General features: G+C 34.6%; 1 long non-coding RNA gene across 2 annotated transcripts; it reads left to right on the top strand.

Moving 5' to 3' along the window:
• Positions 1 to 6,586: 6,586 nt before the first annotated feature.
• LOC104093987 (uncharacterized) lies at positions 6,587 to 8,547 on the top strand. 2 transcript variants are annotated; one of them, XR_011408676.1, is made up of 3 exons: positions 6,587 to 6,720; positions 6,945 to 7,021; positions 8,232 to 8,547. It is a non-coding gene; the product is annotated as an uncharacterized lncRNA (long non-coding RNA). The 2 variants fall into 2 exon arrangements; XR_001968844.3 differs by lacking the exon at positions 6,587 to 6,720 and having other exon boundaries at positions 6,732 to 7,021.
• The last annotated feature ends 8,494 nt before the right edge of the window (positions 8,548 to 17,041 follow it).

Below are 17,041 nucleotides of genomic sequence, written 5' to 3'. Positions count from 1 at the left end.
TCCTTTGGCCCATACGGACCGTGTTGATAATTGATTTGTAGAACCGAAAGATGGGAAGCAGAAACAACGACGCCGTTTGTTGAATTGCGTTTCTGAGTTCTCGTTGCTTGTTTGGGAAAATTCAGAACCTGCCATGGAAATCGCTTAATGCATTTATATATGAGTGTGTGTGTGTGTGTAAGTATAGACACAGAAAGATAAAAATTGAAATTATGCACTCTAAAATATCTGTTGGATTAGAAGACAAAAGGGTTGTGACACTGGGGAATTCCGTTTCAGGTAGAAAAAGAAGCTGACTAGGGGTGTGTTTGGTATTAAAATGTTGTCCCATTGTTTGTTTGGTTGAACAAACTAGTTTGAAAGATATTTTCCTAAATTATTATATTTTTCTAAATTATCATATTCTCTAGAAAAAGTTAGGAAAACATGTTTTAAAAACTTAATATACCCTCACATCTAACCCCAATCTTTTCAACTTCAATTTTCTCTGTTTTTTCCATTTTTCTGCGCCAACCCCATTCCCCCTCCCCCGCAATTTTCTTTTCTTTTTTTGTATTTTTAATTTTTTATTTTCTGTATTTTCGTTTTTCTGCACCACCCACCCACCCCAACCCCTTCAACCATTCTCCCCGACAATTTTTTTTTAAACTTTTTTTTGTATTTTCAATTTTTCTATTTTCTATTTTTTCGTTTTTCTACATCACCCAACCACCAACCCCCCTCGTTTTTTTTACATTTTCAGTTCTGATTTTTTTATTTTTCAGTTTACAGGTTCAAAATTTTACGAGTTTCAAAGTTATGAGTTCGGAGGTTTATGTGTTTGGAAGTTTGCGGGTTTAGAAATTATAGAGTTTATGGGTTCGAAAGTTTGCGGGATCGAAAGTTTAGCGGTTTAGAAGTTTATGAAATTTGTGGGTTCAGAAGGTTGTTGGTTTGAAAGTTTATGAGTTCATATTTATTGTTTCTAAATTATTCATTAATACTCTTGAGAAGTTATTTTTCTTAATTTACGTACCAAATATTAGAAAATGAGTAAGATTATACTTGTTTTCCAAGAAAATATTTTTCGTTATACCAAACACACCCTAAAACTTTGGGTGATGGTGTATTGGTGGAGAATGATGTAATGGAAGTTTCAATAGACCTTTAAGTAACCGTAGAAGATAATATTTAAAGCAATAGCCTAAGTCCTAATTAAGGGTGGCAAGTGGGCCAGTCCAGGTTCGGGACCGGTCCTGGACCGCGGGCCAAACGGGCTAAACGGGCCAGGACCGTTTGGCCCGGTTTTAGCGGGCATGGGCCGGTCCTATGATTTGGGCCCATCAGGCCCGGGACCGTTTAGCCCGCCAGGGCCCGGGACCGGCTCGGTCCCTTAGCGGGCCAAACGGTCCCAACGGCTATTTGTTTTTTTAAAAAAAATATATATATATAGCCGTTGGTCTGTCAAAAATAGCCGTTGGCTATTTATAAAATAGCCATTTAACCCCCCAACTTTGTTTTAATCCCAAACTTTTTATAATTACACTTTTTCCCTATTTCTAACTATAAATACCCTATCATTCTTTCATTTTTTTCTTACAAAATCATCAATCTATCACAATCTCTCTCTAATTTTCTTCTATAATTGCTACTATTGCTTACTTTATTGTTCCAATTTGTGAAATAATTGTGAAGTTGGTGAATTGAAGTCTTCAACGATAATCAATTTCCAACAAGTTGTTCGTCAATTCGGTAAACTCGTTCCAACTCTTAAGTTTTAATATTATAATTTTGTTTGATTTATTTATTTTCTATTACTTTATTAATTAAGATGGCTTCCTTAAAAAAGAAAATTGGTAAAAATAAGGGAAAATCCAAGAGTGACGAATCTAGTGCTCAATTTGTTCCTCCCCCACTGCCTCGGGCTCCCCGAACCAAACTCTATATACGTCATACACCTGCTATTCTTGATAGCGATAATAGTTTATTACAATTTGCTGAAAGTCAATTTTGCCATAATATTAGATCTGATGAACAATTAGACCATGAATTAATGAATGTTCTTTATTCTAATCCAACTATTGATGAAAATGATGACGAGGAAATAGATTTTGATGAAACTCAACTGGATGATGATACACCAACTAGTCTTGCTCCTGATGTTAACCCAACTAGTGGTAACCCTGCTAATCCAAATGATGCCCCATTTGATACTCCTGTTACTACCCCTACTTTTTCTAGACAACCTAGCAAACGGACGGAAACATCTCCCGTTTGGCCATTTTTTACTCAATTAATTCTAGAAAATAAGGCTAAGTGTAAAACTTATGGCACAGAGTTAGTTTTTAAATATTTTGGATCGCGGAAGGGGGGACGGGAACTTTGGCTAGACACATAATGAAACACCCTCAAGATAAAGTGAGATATCTTCATCTGAAAGCTTTGGCCGGGGGGGAAAGTTTACCTACTCCTAGTCAGGTTGACCCTAGTACCGGTTCAAATAAATTTCAACCGGGAATTAACACTGTTACCGGTGGTATTTTATATTATGATCCAAAAAAAGATCGGGAAGAATTGGAAAAAATGGTAACTGTTATGTGTTTACCCTATAATTTTCCTTCTGATCCTAACTTTGTGCATTATATTAGAAATTATTTTAATCCTACTTATAAAGGTTTTCCTCGCACAACCGTAAAGAGCGATATTTATAAATATAAACATGAATATGAACAATATTTGCGCTATTTATTTACTCATATAAATTATCGCGTTGCTATTACAACTGATATTGGTAGAAGTGGTAACGACTGTGATTACCTTACTGTTACCAGCCATTGGATTGATGAGGATATGATAATGCAAAAGCGCATTATTTCTTATAGAATAATTAATTCACGTCACACAGGGCAGTTTATTGCTAGCACAGTTACAGATATTTATAGATATTTTTGTATTAGTGATAAAATAATATCAATTTCAATGGATAATGCTACTAGTAACACAAATACTATAGCCTTACTTACCACTATGCTAAATCCTACATTTAGTGATATTTTTCATGTTAGATGTATTTGTCATATTTACCATTTAATTGTAGGTGATGGTATGAGAATTTTAAATATTAAAATTGAAAAGGTTAAAATAGCTCTTAACTGGCTTTTTTATTCAAACCGTAGAAGAAGACTTAGAGAATATTTTAAAAGATGCGATGAATTTGGCCTAAGAGAAAGAAAGGTTCCTAAACCTTGTCTAACTAGATGGAATTACATGTATGAAAGTTTGGTTGTTGCATATGAATATAGAAACCCCGTAAACTCAACATTTAATGCACATGTAAGTGATGATGATGAGCACCTTACAAATGGGGATTGGGCTAATGTTAAAATACTTGTAGAATTTTTAAAAAAATTTCATATTGCTACAAATGAATTTTCTGGGCAATATTATCCTACTATTTCTAACTGTTTAGTTTATATTGTAGAACTTGCAAATTTGTTTGCTCATTTTTCAGAGGGTGGGAAAATTTATAAACTTGCTATTGATTCTATGAGAAAAAAGTTTAAAAAATATTTTTTTCCTATTTCCCCTATTTATGGTATTTCTGCTTTGTTAAATCCTTGTATGAAATTAGGAGGTCCTCATTTTTGGTATGAAACTGTTTATAATGGTTTAGCACTTAAAGATGAGGAATTGTCTCAACTTCCGGAAACAATAGCCTCAATTAGAATAAATGCTCAAACTATTTTTAATACTTATCAAGTTGCATTAAATCATGCTAGACCAAATGTTCCAACTCATTCTTCTTCTGATTCTCAATCATCTAAAAGAACTGTAGGAGTAAGAGCACTTAGTGCTTGGGCGGGGTTTAGGAGTTCTCAAGGTTCTAGTAGTAGTGATTTTTCACAACTAAATGAGCTTGAAGTTTATTTGTTGCAGGGAATTGAGGAAGTGAATCCCGATGGTTCCTTTAATCTTTTGGAATGGTGGAAGGACAAAGAAAAACACTTTCCGGTTCTTTCAAGGATGGTCCGAGATATTTTAACTATTCAAGATTCAATAGTGGCATCAGAGAGCGCTTTCAGTCAAACAAGACTTCAACTCGGTGATTATAGAGCATCTATGAGGGAGAGTTTGAAAAAATCAGTACTTTTCAAAGATTGGATCCGGTCGGAAAGAAGAAATTTTGGACTTGCTGAATCACAACCAGATGAAGACGAAGCTTACGAAGAAATGCTAGCTGAACTTGCGGAGGATGTTGCTTCGCCCGGAAGTGGCGATGACCAAGCAACTTTTCCGCCACCACCAACGAAAATTCCTCCGGACCTTGATAGATTTATGAAGTTTGTAAGAGATACTATGTAACTTGTATGAACAAAAATTAGTATGTGTTATGTAACTTATATTTTGGCACATCTTGATTAGTTTTTTTTTCTTCTCAATGGTGGTATTAGCACCTTGTTGTGCTCATTCCATAGAGGGATGAAGACTAAGAAAGATATTGCCATATTTTTTAATGCTATAATAAAATTACAAGGCATATCTCTTTACAATATTTTTGTCTTTAGACTTAGATATTATTTTTAACATCCTTTTTGTCTTTAGATATATATATAGCTTATCGAATATAGCTATATATATATATATATATATATATATATATATATATATATATATATACTATACTATATATACATCTTATATATATATACTATACTATATATACATCTTATATATAGTATATAAGATGTATATATAACTTATCGAATATAGCTTATATATATATATATATATATATATATATATATATATATATATATACTATACTATATATACATTTAATATATATACTATACTATATATACATCTTATATATAGTATATAAAATGTATATATAGCTTATCGAATATAGCTTATATATATATACATACTATATATACATTTAATATATATACTATAGTATATATACATTTAATATTTATACTATACTATATATATATCTTATATATAGTATATAAGATGTATATATAACTTATCAAATATAGCTTTTATATATATATATATATATATATATATATACATCTTATATCGATATACATCTTATATATAGCCCGCGGGCCGGGACCGTTTAGTCCGAGACCAAACGCTCCCGGTCCCGGGTTGGTCCTTTAAAAAAGCCCGTTTGGCCCGGGCCCGGGACCGTTTGGACCGGCCCATTTGGCCCATTTAGACCCGGGACCGGCCCACTTGCCAGCCCTAGTCCTAATGAGTCCCATCTCATTTCTTGAGTATATTTGACTTTGAGAGGAGTATTAATTTCAAATGTGAAAATAGCTTACTTGCTTACTTTCTTCTTTTTAAAAAAATAAAAAAATCAAAGCGACAAAAGAAAATTATATAGGAATCACCCTAAGAATATCCCCTCAACACCCGAAATTGTTTTAGAAAGCACAAACACATGCCATTCAAAATGAGACTCTACGACTACATGTTAAATTGGCTAAACTATCAACTACAAAATTGTTGCCTTCATGTAGATAAGAGCATTAGAGATCACTAAGTTTCTAGTCAAGAAATGACGAATGTAGTTGACAACATCATCATCTCAATGAGGCACAGACTCTCTAGACCACAGCATATGAACCACAAATTTTTTAGAGAGATTTTGCACAAAAATACAGCCTAAAACACGCACCTACATAGCCATATTGTTAAGTTTACAATTGCATAATCATTATTTTTTTATAACAATATTTATACACTAGATACACAATACTACACACTTATTATAATATTATATAAAAAAACTGAATTTATCTCCAACAAACTTCAACTCACAAAAAATATCACCAAATAGCACAAATCTTCACAGAGAATAGCTTCAAATTTTAATCACAACTTCAAAATGACATCCCAACGAACCTCAATCATAAAGTTTTCAAAAATATCAACATATCACAAAACTCATTTATGAGTTTTCATGCTTTTAAAACCCCCAACAATGGAGTTATTAATTTTTTATTTTAATTTACCCAATAATTTTTAAATTTGTAATGATAAATTTTACCCTCAAATCTGTTTTTGATAAATATCTTCTTAATACCCTATTAATAGGTTAAAAAATGTTTCAAATTATATAGAAAAGAGGCTAAATTAGGTAAGAAAAAAGAATATATACTAAAATTGGTTGAGAAAGTACCCTACATATACTTTCCCGTAATTGTTTTATTTTTCTATCACCTAATCTACTTTTAATTTATGTCTTTTAAAATTAACCTTCAATTATTTGATTTAGTGTGTACTTAAGCACATAGGAGTAGTATTCAAATGTAAAGTAACTTTTTTCACCAGTATTTAAGTAAAATTTAATAATTGAAATTTATTAAAATATATGTGATGTATTTATTAGTTTATGGTAAATATTGAGTTCTGAATAAATTTTGTCGGATGATAAGTCACTAGTGTTTAAGAAAAATTAAAAAACCAAAGCGAATAAAAACCAAATCAATCCAACTTAATAAAATATGTAGTCGGTTTTGGTTTGATTTGTATTTCTATTATATAGAAAAGAGAAGTGTGGTTGACCAAGGGCAAAATTGACATTTTGCTCATTCATAAAAATGCTTTCCTCAATGCTCAGTCACGTGACTTCTCTCCAATTCTAGAATCAACTTTTATCTCTTTTGTTGGATGGAAAAACATAGCCGCTCTTCCCTACTCTTCTGCTACTCTAAAGTGCTTTTTGTGAGTTCTCTTCATTTCAGATTAGCTTTATTCTCAATTCTCCCCCCCCCCCCCCCCCCCAAATTTCTTTTCTTCCCTAATTTCTTTCAGTATTTTTCAGACTTCTGAATTCACGATTGAAAATTATGGATGCTGTCTTTATTAATCTTTCTAATTCTCTTTCCAATTTCATGTAAAGGTTTTTCAATTGTCATCCTCGCATAACTGCAATATTTTCTTTATAGTTGCAGATTTATTTTTCAAAAAGAAAATAGATTTGTGCGTTGTGCCCTTCTCTCGGTTAGCTTCGCCCTTGTAGCCGGTGAGTTTGCCATTATTTTTTCCTTTTTGTTTATTTCATTGTTCCGGTATAATTGTTTTTATAATTTTAATTGGCTATTTGTTATTATTGTTTTAGATGGGTCATTTATGTAAAATAAGGTTGTTTTATGGCAGCTCAAAGCTTTGGAAAAGATTTATTTTTGACAAAGATTCTCCGTTTGTGTTTAATATTTTTTTAAATATATTTTTTTAATGAGCATTTATTCTTGTAATTCTATGTGGCTCCACTTATGTTAAACAAAATTATTTTGGCAGCTCAGAAATTGAGAAAATTCAGTTCTTGAAGAGTCAAATTCTTTTTTTATTTTATTTTATTTTAAATTTTAAATTATGAAAGTTTATGTGGAATGATTTAGCGAAAGAAGAGTATTCTAGTAGCTCGGGTGGTGTGACGATTCTGTTCTTTAAGAATAATATATTTATCTAGCTTGTGCTCTTAGTTGTCGCGTGCACATTGACTACTATGTTCGACCGTATACAATTTTACTATGTCTTATAGTTGTGTGTCTACATGCAGTAAAATTAAAGAGTTTCTTTTCTTTAGCATTGGATGTTGTCAAATTCTAACTTCATGTCCAGATGAAAGAGAAAAGGAATTGTTGTTTCTGGTTTGACATTCAGAGCAGAATATCGAATAAATGAATGAAGTCGCAAATGACTTATGCTTGGTTGCACACACTGAATAATTATTATCTTGAATAATATATGTATATTATCGTGGTGTATCCGTAATGTTTAAGTCCGTTGTTAAAAAAATTGATGCGTTTTTTTCATGATGTTATTTTCTTTAGACCTAAAGAAGTCTCAAATTCTAAAGTTTAATGCTAAGATAGAGATAGATATCTTGAGAATTCCTTTGCCATGGAACAGTTTTCGAATTTATAACTTTTAAGTTTCATGTATTTTATTATTTGTTGCTTTAAAAACACTTGATTAGTGATTTGCAACTTTAGTAAGTATTTCTGTAATTTCAGCTGATTTTAAATTAAAATTTTTTTTTCTCTAATAACACACATGTCCTTCTTCATTATTTTCCATCTAGAATTCTCTATAGCTCAGTCCTCTAACTAGCTTTCTTTCACTACTATATTGTTAATTGTATACTATTACTAAGTTCTAGCAACAATTATCTATAATTAGTATTAGACCTTTCTTGCTAACATTTCCTTATCCTTCATTTCCTTCTCTAGGAATTTGCACTTCTTTTTATCTAATCAGAATTCGAACACACTTTTGTATTTCATAATTCGGGAGAAAGTTGTGTGCTACTGCTTGCTGAATATCTGTGCTGATTAAAAAAATACTCCCATTGACTCATGCAGGATGGAACACATTGGAAGAAAAGGTTAAATTATGTAAATTTTTAATGGTCATAGTTCTATTTTCTAGCACCGAAGTCGATGTTTTAGCATGAAGGGTTGCAGAAATTTAGTTTTGTCCCGGTGTAATTTTCCTATACACCTTACGCAATCATTTTTATTCAATGAATGACATATTCATGGACCATGCTTTTTCTTTCTTTCAGAAAATTATGATTATAAGTTTTAGCCATTTTCCTGAAAGCACTTTTTAGGTGAGGTTTTTACCGTAAATTTGATCCATGAATACATTACCAAATTAGTTTGGGGATGTTGTGTTTAGTTATCTTCACAAAATATCTACAAATCTGATCCAAATCACTTTAGCCAATTTAATTTGTCAGTTTATCTATAGCACGTGCAAACTAATAGCTCGGATGTATCCTTTTCAATTTCATTGCTTTGAAGCTAATATGTTAAAAAATATATTGGATCATATATTGGGCCCGTGCTCAGCACGGGCAGCCCATATCTAGTTGAACAAGAAAAAGCAACTCAAACTGACACATATGATCGTAAGTGTGATGGTAGATTAATGAATATGAATAATTATCTGGGATAACGAAGAAATGTTTTCTCATAAGAATATTTAATTTTAATGTCGTTCGTGTTTAATAAAAAAATAGGATCTTTGGTCAAAGCCTATATTTAGAAAAAATCGGGCTACTGATAACCAAATAATACCTTACTTCCTCAACAATCCGTTTGAAAAGAAATAAAAATAGCAATGTGAATTAGTAAAAAAGAAATAAGGAATGGAATAATAATCTATCCCTCAAATTACGTAGAAGACTTTTTTGAAGCAAGAAAATATAAGTATATTTCAATAGTGTTCGGAACTTGTCCTTACAAGTGAGATTCCATATTCTTATATAGGAGTATCCAATTATAATGTTTCCCCTATTTATGACAAATTCATTATGAGCATTAATGGTATTAATTGCTCGTTATAGTTGATAATCATAACTGGCACATTCGTAACTGTAAAGGCCTTGTAACGACTCCGATTCCCTTTCCTTATTTACTGTTGGTTCATGAATCTTCCTTCTTTTTGGTCTTGACTCATTCCGCCTGTGCCTCTTCAATAACTGTTTAGGCTCGGTCATTTGCTCTTTACTGTCTCGTGGGTGTTTACTCTGCATCTTTCTTGCTCCATTAATTTCATTAATAGAATACGCCAGTTGTCACTTCACCATTGTTCCACGTATCATGCTTTGTCAGCTAAGTAAGGTTCCACATGTGACACCTTTTTTTCACCAATACAGATAGTCCCCTCACTTTCTGAATATTCTTCAATTGAATATTAGGGAAGTGGTAAGTATTTATGGCGAGAATTCTTTGTCGCCGCTTTTCGGGTATCATTGCATTTTCTTCGTATGTCACGTCTATTCAATGCATATGCCACGTGGCTCTTGACGATTGGTTCTGCAAGTTTTCAGCGCTTTTTAGAGTTTTACTGCGGCTGCGTCAGTAAAGAAGTGACGGTTTCATTATGACGCTTCATAATGACCTTCTTTCAATGATGATTGTGTCTTCTTATAAATACTTCATTCTTCTTTGATTTCCCGAAGTCCCTCTTCTACAGTATTCTCTATATTACTCTTCCTTCTTACTTCTGCATCTACTCTTTGTTAGTTCTCCATATAATCATGTCTTCTTCTATACCAGACCCTCGCAAGGTTGTTATCGTCGACGAGCTCGCTCTTTCTACTGTCCCTACTAGAAGTAGGATAGGTGGTAGACTTCGTAGTTTAGGCTCGTTGTCTAACCACAGTTCCTCATCTCATGGCAATGCTGCTAAATATTCCTTTTCTAAACCGAGGGCTCCTTTAATCCCTAGATCTTCCTCTAGGAATAGAGACTCGAGTGAACCAGTGCGTGAACTAACAGTTGCAGAGATTGTTCCCCAGGCATTTTCTTTTTCATCCGATCGTGAATCCATGAGAAATCAAGTTTCATCCATAGCTTCCCTTAATCCTGCCGACCTTTATCCTACCTTGATTACCACTGGTCTTATTTCCCTGGTTCGAAGAGAATGTAATTGAAAACCAGATTTTCCAGTCTTAGTTCCCGGTTTCAACTAGAGAATAACTTCATACCAAGCTGGTTATTCTTTCGTTTACACTTACCCCTATACTTTATGGTTTAAACCACCTATCGATCCAGTAATCATAGAATTATGTCGTTACTTCAATGTGTGTTTTGGACAAATTGGCCACATTGTTTGGAGGGTTGTTGCATGCCTTCGTTATTTATTAGATCTGGCTTCTATACCTTTTTTTTTCCGGCACTTGCTTCATCTTTACTCTCCTAAACTATTTCGTGAAGGAGTTTTTTCCCTTGTGGCTAGAAGTAAGAGGGTATTGGTCAGCCCTGAAGATGACAGAGACCGTGGCTGATATGCCCGTTTTGTTGCTGCTTTCACTAGTGTTCTGGCAGGTGAAGAAAATATGCTTTTTCCAGAACAATGGAATTTTGCACGTAAGTTTTTCCCCCTTATTTTTTTTAAAAAGAAACTCATGTGATCACATGCCTACTTTTTCAGAAACCATGAAAGTTTTCGAGGAAATTCCTAACTTCCGTGCTTGGGTAGATAAGTTGCTAATTGTTGCTCCTATGGAAAAAAGATCTTGGAAATACCTTCCACAGAGATTTGGTTGGAAAGTGAAGACACACTATACTTTTTCCGCTTACTATCTTTCCTTTCCTTTCCCTTATTGATTCAAGAGTTTCTTATCTTGCCTTTTTTCTTTGCTAGAATTTTTCATTCGTGATATTAGTCCCGCATTTGTTTCATCCACAAGGCTTTCCGTGACTCTTGCTCAGGAAAGAATTTTAAGCTCTTCTTCAAAAATAAAGATTGATGGATCCCGTGGCTCTGATGGTGAAGAAGACACTGAAGAAGGATCTTTGGAGTGAAGGCCACGTTCCCGTAGACGCGTGGTTTCTCATGATGAAAATACTCTTTCTCACGAACCTCTACCAAGTTCAGTTCCCTTCAGTCTCACGGATGAGCCACTGAGTGCCCTGTTGGTGATCTCTGATGAAGAAGTTAATGATCTCTTCCAAGATTCTGTTGAAAAATTATTTGCTCGTGGCTTCGAAGGTGATGAAGCTTTTGGCCCTATTTCTGAGGAATTGCCCCTTGCCTCCTTTCCAATATCAGTCCCCGTTAATCCTCGCGTGTCCTTACCTGAAGTTACTTCTGATGCTACCCCCATGGCTGCTTCTACCTCATCTGCCATTCCTGTGGATACTACTCCTCATGTAGAAGTTGAAACTTCCAGTAGCAAGAAGCTAATGAAGAAAGTTGCTGCTGAGGATCTTGAAGGTGGGAACTTATTGAGGAAATCGGCTCAAGCCGATGTATGATTGAAACCTTTGTTAGGTCATGCGGAGAAGTCAAAGTTGGAAAGTCATAGCTCGTTGACCTTGATGAATGATATTGTTCCTTCTTCTTTGAAGGTACGAGTTTAATTATATTTCCTTTTTCTCTTCTTTTTGTATATCCATAACTCCCTCTCTTTCATTGCAGATCAACTTGATCGGTACGGAACTCATGAAAAGGGTTGTTCATGCAGATCAAAAGTTTATTGATTACCACATCGAGGCTGATAATTGGAAAGGACAATTTGAGGTTCTTCAATTAGAGAAAGAAGTTTTGGCAGAGGAGAAGAATGCTTTAGAGCAACAAATGAAAATGATTGCCGCTGAATTAGCGATTGAGAAAGCTTCTTCTAGTCAAGTTGGTAAGGATAAGGATATCCTTGAGTCCTCCTTTACTGAACAACTTTCTAAGGCAACTGAAAAAATAAGGAGTTTGAAAGAATTTCTTAACCAAAAAGAGGTTTATGCGGGAGAGCTGGTTCAAACTCTTACTCAAACTCAGGAAGATCTCCGCACCTCTACTGATAAGATTCAGTTCTTAGAAAGATCACTTGCCCCTCTGAAGACAGCCTATGATGCCTTTGAAGCAGAGAAAGAAGAATTGAGAGCCGAGATTAACTAGTGGGAGAAGGATTATAAGATTCTCGAGGATAAGCTGACACTAGATGTGAGTTGGGCTTTTTTGAATACACACCTTGAGACTCTAGTTGAGGCCAACCAGGAGAGTTTTGATCTTAGTGCTGAAATTGCCAAAGCTAAAGAAGCAATTGAGAAAACTCAGCAACGTCAAAATATTTCCTCACATGAAGTTGAAGATCTTGGAGGTAATGGACTCGTTCCTGGTGAAACTGATGTTCAAGCCTCCTCTTCTCAAATTAATCCCTCTTCTCCCGTTGATGATGTTCCCGTGGATGATGCCCCCTTAGATGATACTCCTTAGTTTTTTCTGTTTTTTATTTGGTTGTTTTGTTCGCAACTTTTTGGTGGAAAGTTTCTGGAAAATGTTGTTTTGTTTATTGGTTACACCTATTTTGTTTTGGGGTTTTAATGATAAACTAATACCTTTGTTTTCCCAAGGTTTAATATATGTTTCAGTTGTTTTTACCGTTTATTTTGCTCTTTGATATTTGAGCTTTTTCTTTGCACTTAAAAATGCTTAAACAGTCTGTGACTTTATTAAATACGGATATTCATAAAAGAGGGCCCTTTTATATTAACGACACTGATGAAGATGACGTCTCATCTTCATATGGGTATAAATATATGAAAGACGAAGTAAACATGAAAAAAAAATAATTTGAAGAAGTTTTATGCTTTGAACTTTCAAATTTCGTACATCATTTTTTATTTATACATATAACACTTTTTACAACATTTATGCATACAACACTTTCATAACTACTTTTTTTGTAATAGATTTTTGAAATTCAAAATCGGGTCTATTATCTCGTGATTAATTTTTGGCCTAAAACTCGTAACTCATGTCCCTTTTTGCAAGCTTATGCCTGTCCAAAGTTTCTTCAAAGTTTCATGCTTCTATATGTGTAGTATCCCCAGTGTTGGAGCTTTGAAGTATGAAATGTAGAACACTGGATTACTCCTTGCTTGTGGTTCATTTCCTGAAAAGGAAAATACAAACGGGACTCAGAGACATATGTTTAGATGATAACTGCATAACTCCTTTTTCCATCAGATAGGTTTTAACCTAGACCGAGAATTTATTTAGTATTCCGCGCATCTTTCGGGTCTAATATCATCATTTGGCACGGGCTAGCTTTTTGCCTATCATCTAAAATTATTAGTATAATTCAAAAGAACAAAATAAATTTGTAATTGAGTGATACCTTCCCATGGGTACTTTCTTCATCTAAAAGTAATACTTCTTCAGATGAACAACATTCCAATTTGATGGTAGTATCTTGCCATCCATGGTTTCCAACTCATATACTCTCTTTCCAGCGATGCCTCGAATCCTATAGGGGCCTTCCCAATTTGGACTCAATTTTCCTGCATTAGCTGCTTTTGTTGATTGAAACACCTTTTTTAGGACTAAGTCCCAAATCTTGAAGTATCTCAGATTAGCTTTCCTGTTGTAGTATCGCTCAATCATTTATTTCTGAGCCGGCATTCTTATTAGTGTCGCTTCTCTCCTTTCTTCCAGTAAATCCAAATTCATTTGCATCTCTTCCTTATTTGATTCCTCGGTTGCTTGTGTATACCTTGTACTTGGTTCACCTATCTCAACTGGAATTAAGGCTTCAACACCATAGACAAGTGAAAATGGAGTCTCTCCTGTGCCTGTTTTTGCTATCGTTCGATAAGCCCATAAAACTCCTGGTAGCACTTCGGGCCATTTGCCTTTTGACTCTTCTAAACTCTTCTTTAAATTATTAATAATAACTTTGTTTGTTGACTCAGGTTTCCCATTGGCCACAGGGTGGTAAGGTGAGGACGTTATCTGTTTAATCTGCCAACTCTAAAACAATTATATGATTTTCGTGCCTATGAATTGTAGGCCATTATCACACATAATTTCTTTTGGAACTCCGAACCGACGGATAATATTTCGCCAAATAAAGTCCATGTCTTCTTTTTCTCGCACCTCTTTAAAAGCTCTTGCCTCTACCCATTTTGAAAAGTAATCTGTCAATACTAATAAAAACCGTACCTTTCTTTTAGCTTGAGGTAAAGGACCCACGATATTCATCCCCCACTTCATGAAAGGCCATGACGAAATAACCGGATGTAACAGCTCCGCTGGGCGATGCATATTGTTGTTATATCGTTGGCATTTATCACATTTGGCCATATAACTTTCCGCATCTTCTTCCATTTTTGGCCAATAGTATCCTACTCTTATTAGAGTTTTCACTAATGAACTTCCTCCAGCGTGATTATCACAATATCCCTCATGTACTTCTCTCATCATATATTCCATTTGAGAAGGTCCGAGACATCTTGCTAAAGGTCCTCCAAACATCTTTCGGTATAGATTCCATAACTCAGACAGTACTGGGCAGCTTTTCGGCGAAGTAACTGAGATTTTTTCTTGTCTTCAGGTAAAATTCCGTGCTACAAAAAGTTAACAAATTCGTTTCTCCAATCCCAAGTCAAATTGTTAAAATTTACCTCATTTTTATCTTGGTCGAGCGTCGAATGAAACAAATGTATTACTATAGCATTTTCTACATTTGTTATTTCTGCAACAGACGCGAGGTTAGCTAATGCATCTGCTCTTGCATTTTCCTCCTTGGGTATTTGTGCGATTTTCCATGACTGAAACTATCTGATCAATTCTCGTGCCTTTTTCAAGTATTGTTGCATTCGTGACTCTCTTGCTATGTAAGTCCCCTGCATCTGGTTAACTATTAGTTACGAATCACTTTTGATTATAATTTGCTCTATACCGAGTTCTCGTGCTAGTTCCAAACCTGCAATCACAATCTCGTACTCCGCTTCATTATTGGTAATGGGATAGCATTTTATTGCTTGTCTTATAATTTTTTCCGAAGGTGTGATTAAAACAATACCTAAACCCACTCCTTTAACATTAGAGGAGCCATTGGTAAATAAGATCCAAGTCCCCGAATTAGATCCGGTAAATACCTGTAGTTCTTTTTCTACTTCAAGAACTATATTTGTGCTGAAATCTGTCACAAAATCTGCTAAAAACTTGTGATTTTATTGCAGTTCTAGGATGGTATATGATATCACATTCACTGAGTTCTATCGCTCATTTAGCTAACCTACTGGATAGTTCCTGTTTATGTAATATATTCCTTAGAGGAAAAGCAGTTACTACAGAGATAGGATGACATTGAAAATAAGGTCTCAACTTTCTAGATGCCATAATTTATGCTAAAGCAAGTTTTTCCAAGTGAGGATATCGTGTTTCAGCATCCAGCAAAGATTTTCTAACATAATAAATTGGAGATTGTTTACCTCTATCTTCTCGCACCAATACCACACTTACTGCCATTTCTGATACGGCAAGATAAATGAGTAGCCTTTCTCCATCCTTCGGTTTAGCCAGTAGGGGTGGATTTGACAAATATAATTTTAGATTTTTGAGAGCTTGTTGGCATTCGTCAGTCCACTCAAATTGGTTTTGCTTTTTCAATACTGAAAAGAATTTAAAACTTTTCTCTGAAGATTTGGAAATAAATTTTTCCAAAGCTGCTATCCTCTCTGTTAACCTCTGTACCTCTTTTTTGCTCGTGAGTATGTCATGTATCTCCTCAATGGCTTTGATCTGTGCAGGATTCACTTCAATGCCCCTATTAGAAACAAGAAAGCCTAAAAACATACCTGAAGCCACGCCAAAAGCACATTTTTCTGGATTTAGCTTCATATTGTATTTGCGGAGAATTTTGAAAGTGCTTGAAAGGTGTTGAAGATGATCCCCTGCTTGTGTTGACTTGACTAACATATCGTCAATGTAGACTTCTATAGTCTTTCCCATGTGTTCTTGAAACTTTTTAGTCACCAATATTTGATACGTGGCCCTAGCGTTTTTTAAACCAAAGGGTATGACTTTGTAACAATGAGTCCCCCTGTCTGTAATAAATGAAGTTTTTTCTTCATCTAGGGGATCCATCTTTATTTGATTATAACCTGAATATGTATCTAAACAATTTAACAGCTCACGACCTGCGGTAGAATCAATTAATTGATCTATATGCGGTAAAGGAAATGAATCTTTTGGACAAGCTTTATTTAGATCAGTATAATCTACGCAAACCCGCCATTTTCCATTCTTTTTTGGAACTACCACAATATTAGCTAACCAGTTTGGGTACTTTACCTCTCGTATTGATCCGATTTTTAAAAGTTTTGTACCTCATCCTCAATCACTTGATTTTTGAAGGACCCTTGCTTCCTTTTCTTTTGCTTGATGGGTGGGTGTGGGGGGAGAGGGAGGGTTACAATGGATCTTCATTCAGTTTGTGGGTCATCACCTCTGGTGGTATACCTGTCATATCTGAATGCGACCAAGCAAAGCAATCTGTGTTAGCTTCTAAAAATTTGACTAATTTACCTTTCATTCCCGGGCTCAGTTTCGCTCTTATGTAAACTTTTTCTGTCTGGCCAGTGCTTGAATAGTATGATAGCCTTGAGTTCTTCAATTGTTATTTTGATGTTTTCATTCTCTTCTGGTTCTTAAATAACATCGGGTCTTGAATCTACATCCGTCTGTCCTGAAACGCTATCAGCTGAGGTTTGTATTATTATATCCTCCACTGAATTCTTAGTTG

The sequence above is a fragment of the Nicotiana tomentosiformis genome, chromosome 6, assembly GCF_000390325.3.
Source record: "Nicotiana tomentosiformis chromosome 6, ASM39032v3, whole genome shotgun sequence".
Classification (NCBI taxonomy): domain Eukaryota; kingdom Viridiplantae; phylum Streptophyta; class Magnoliopsida; order Solanales; family Solanaceae; genus Nicotiana; species Nicotiana tomentosiformis.
The sequence above is the reverse complement of the archived record's forward strand: the minus strand, read 5'-3'. Positions and strand labels throughout refer to the sequence as shown.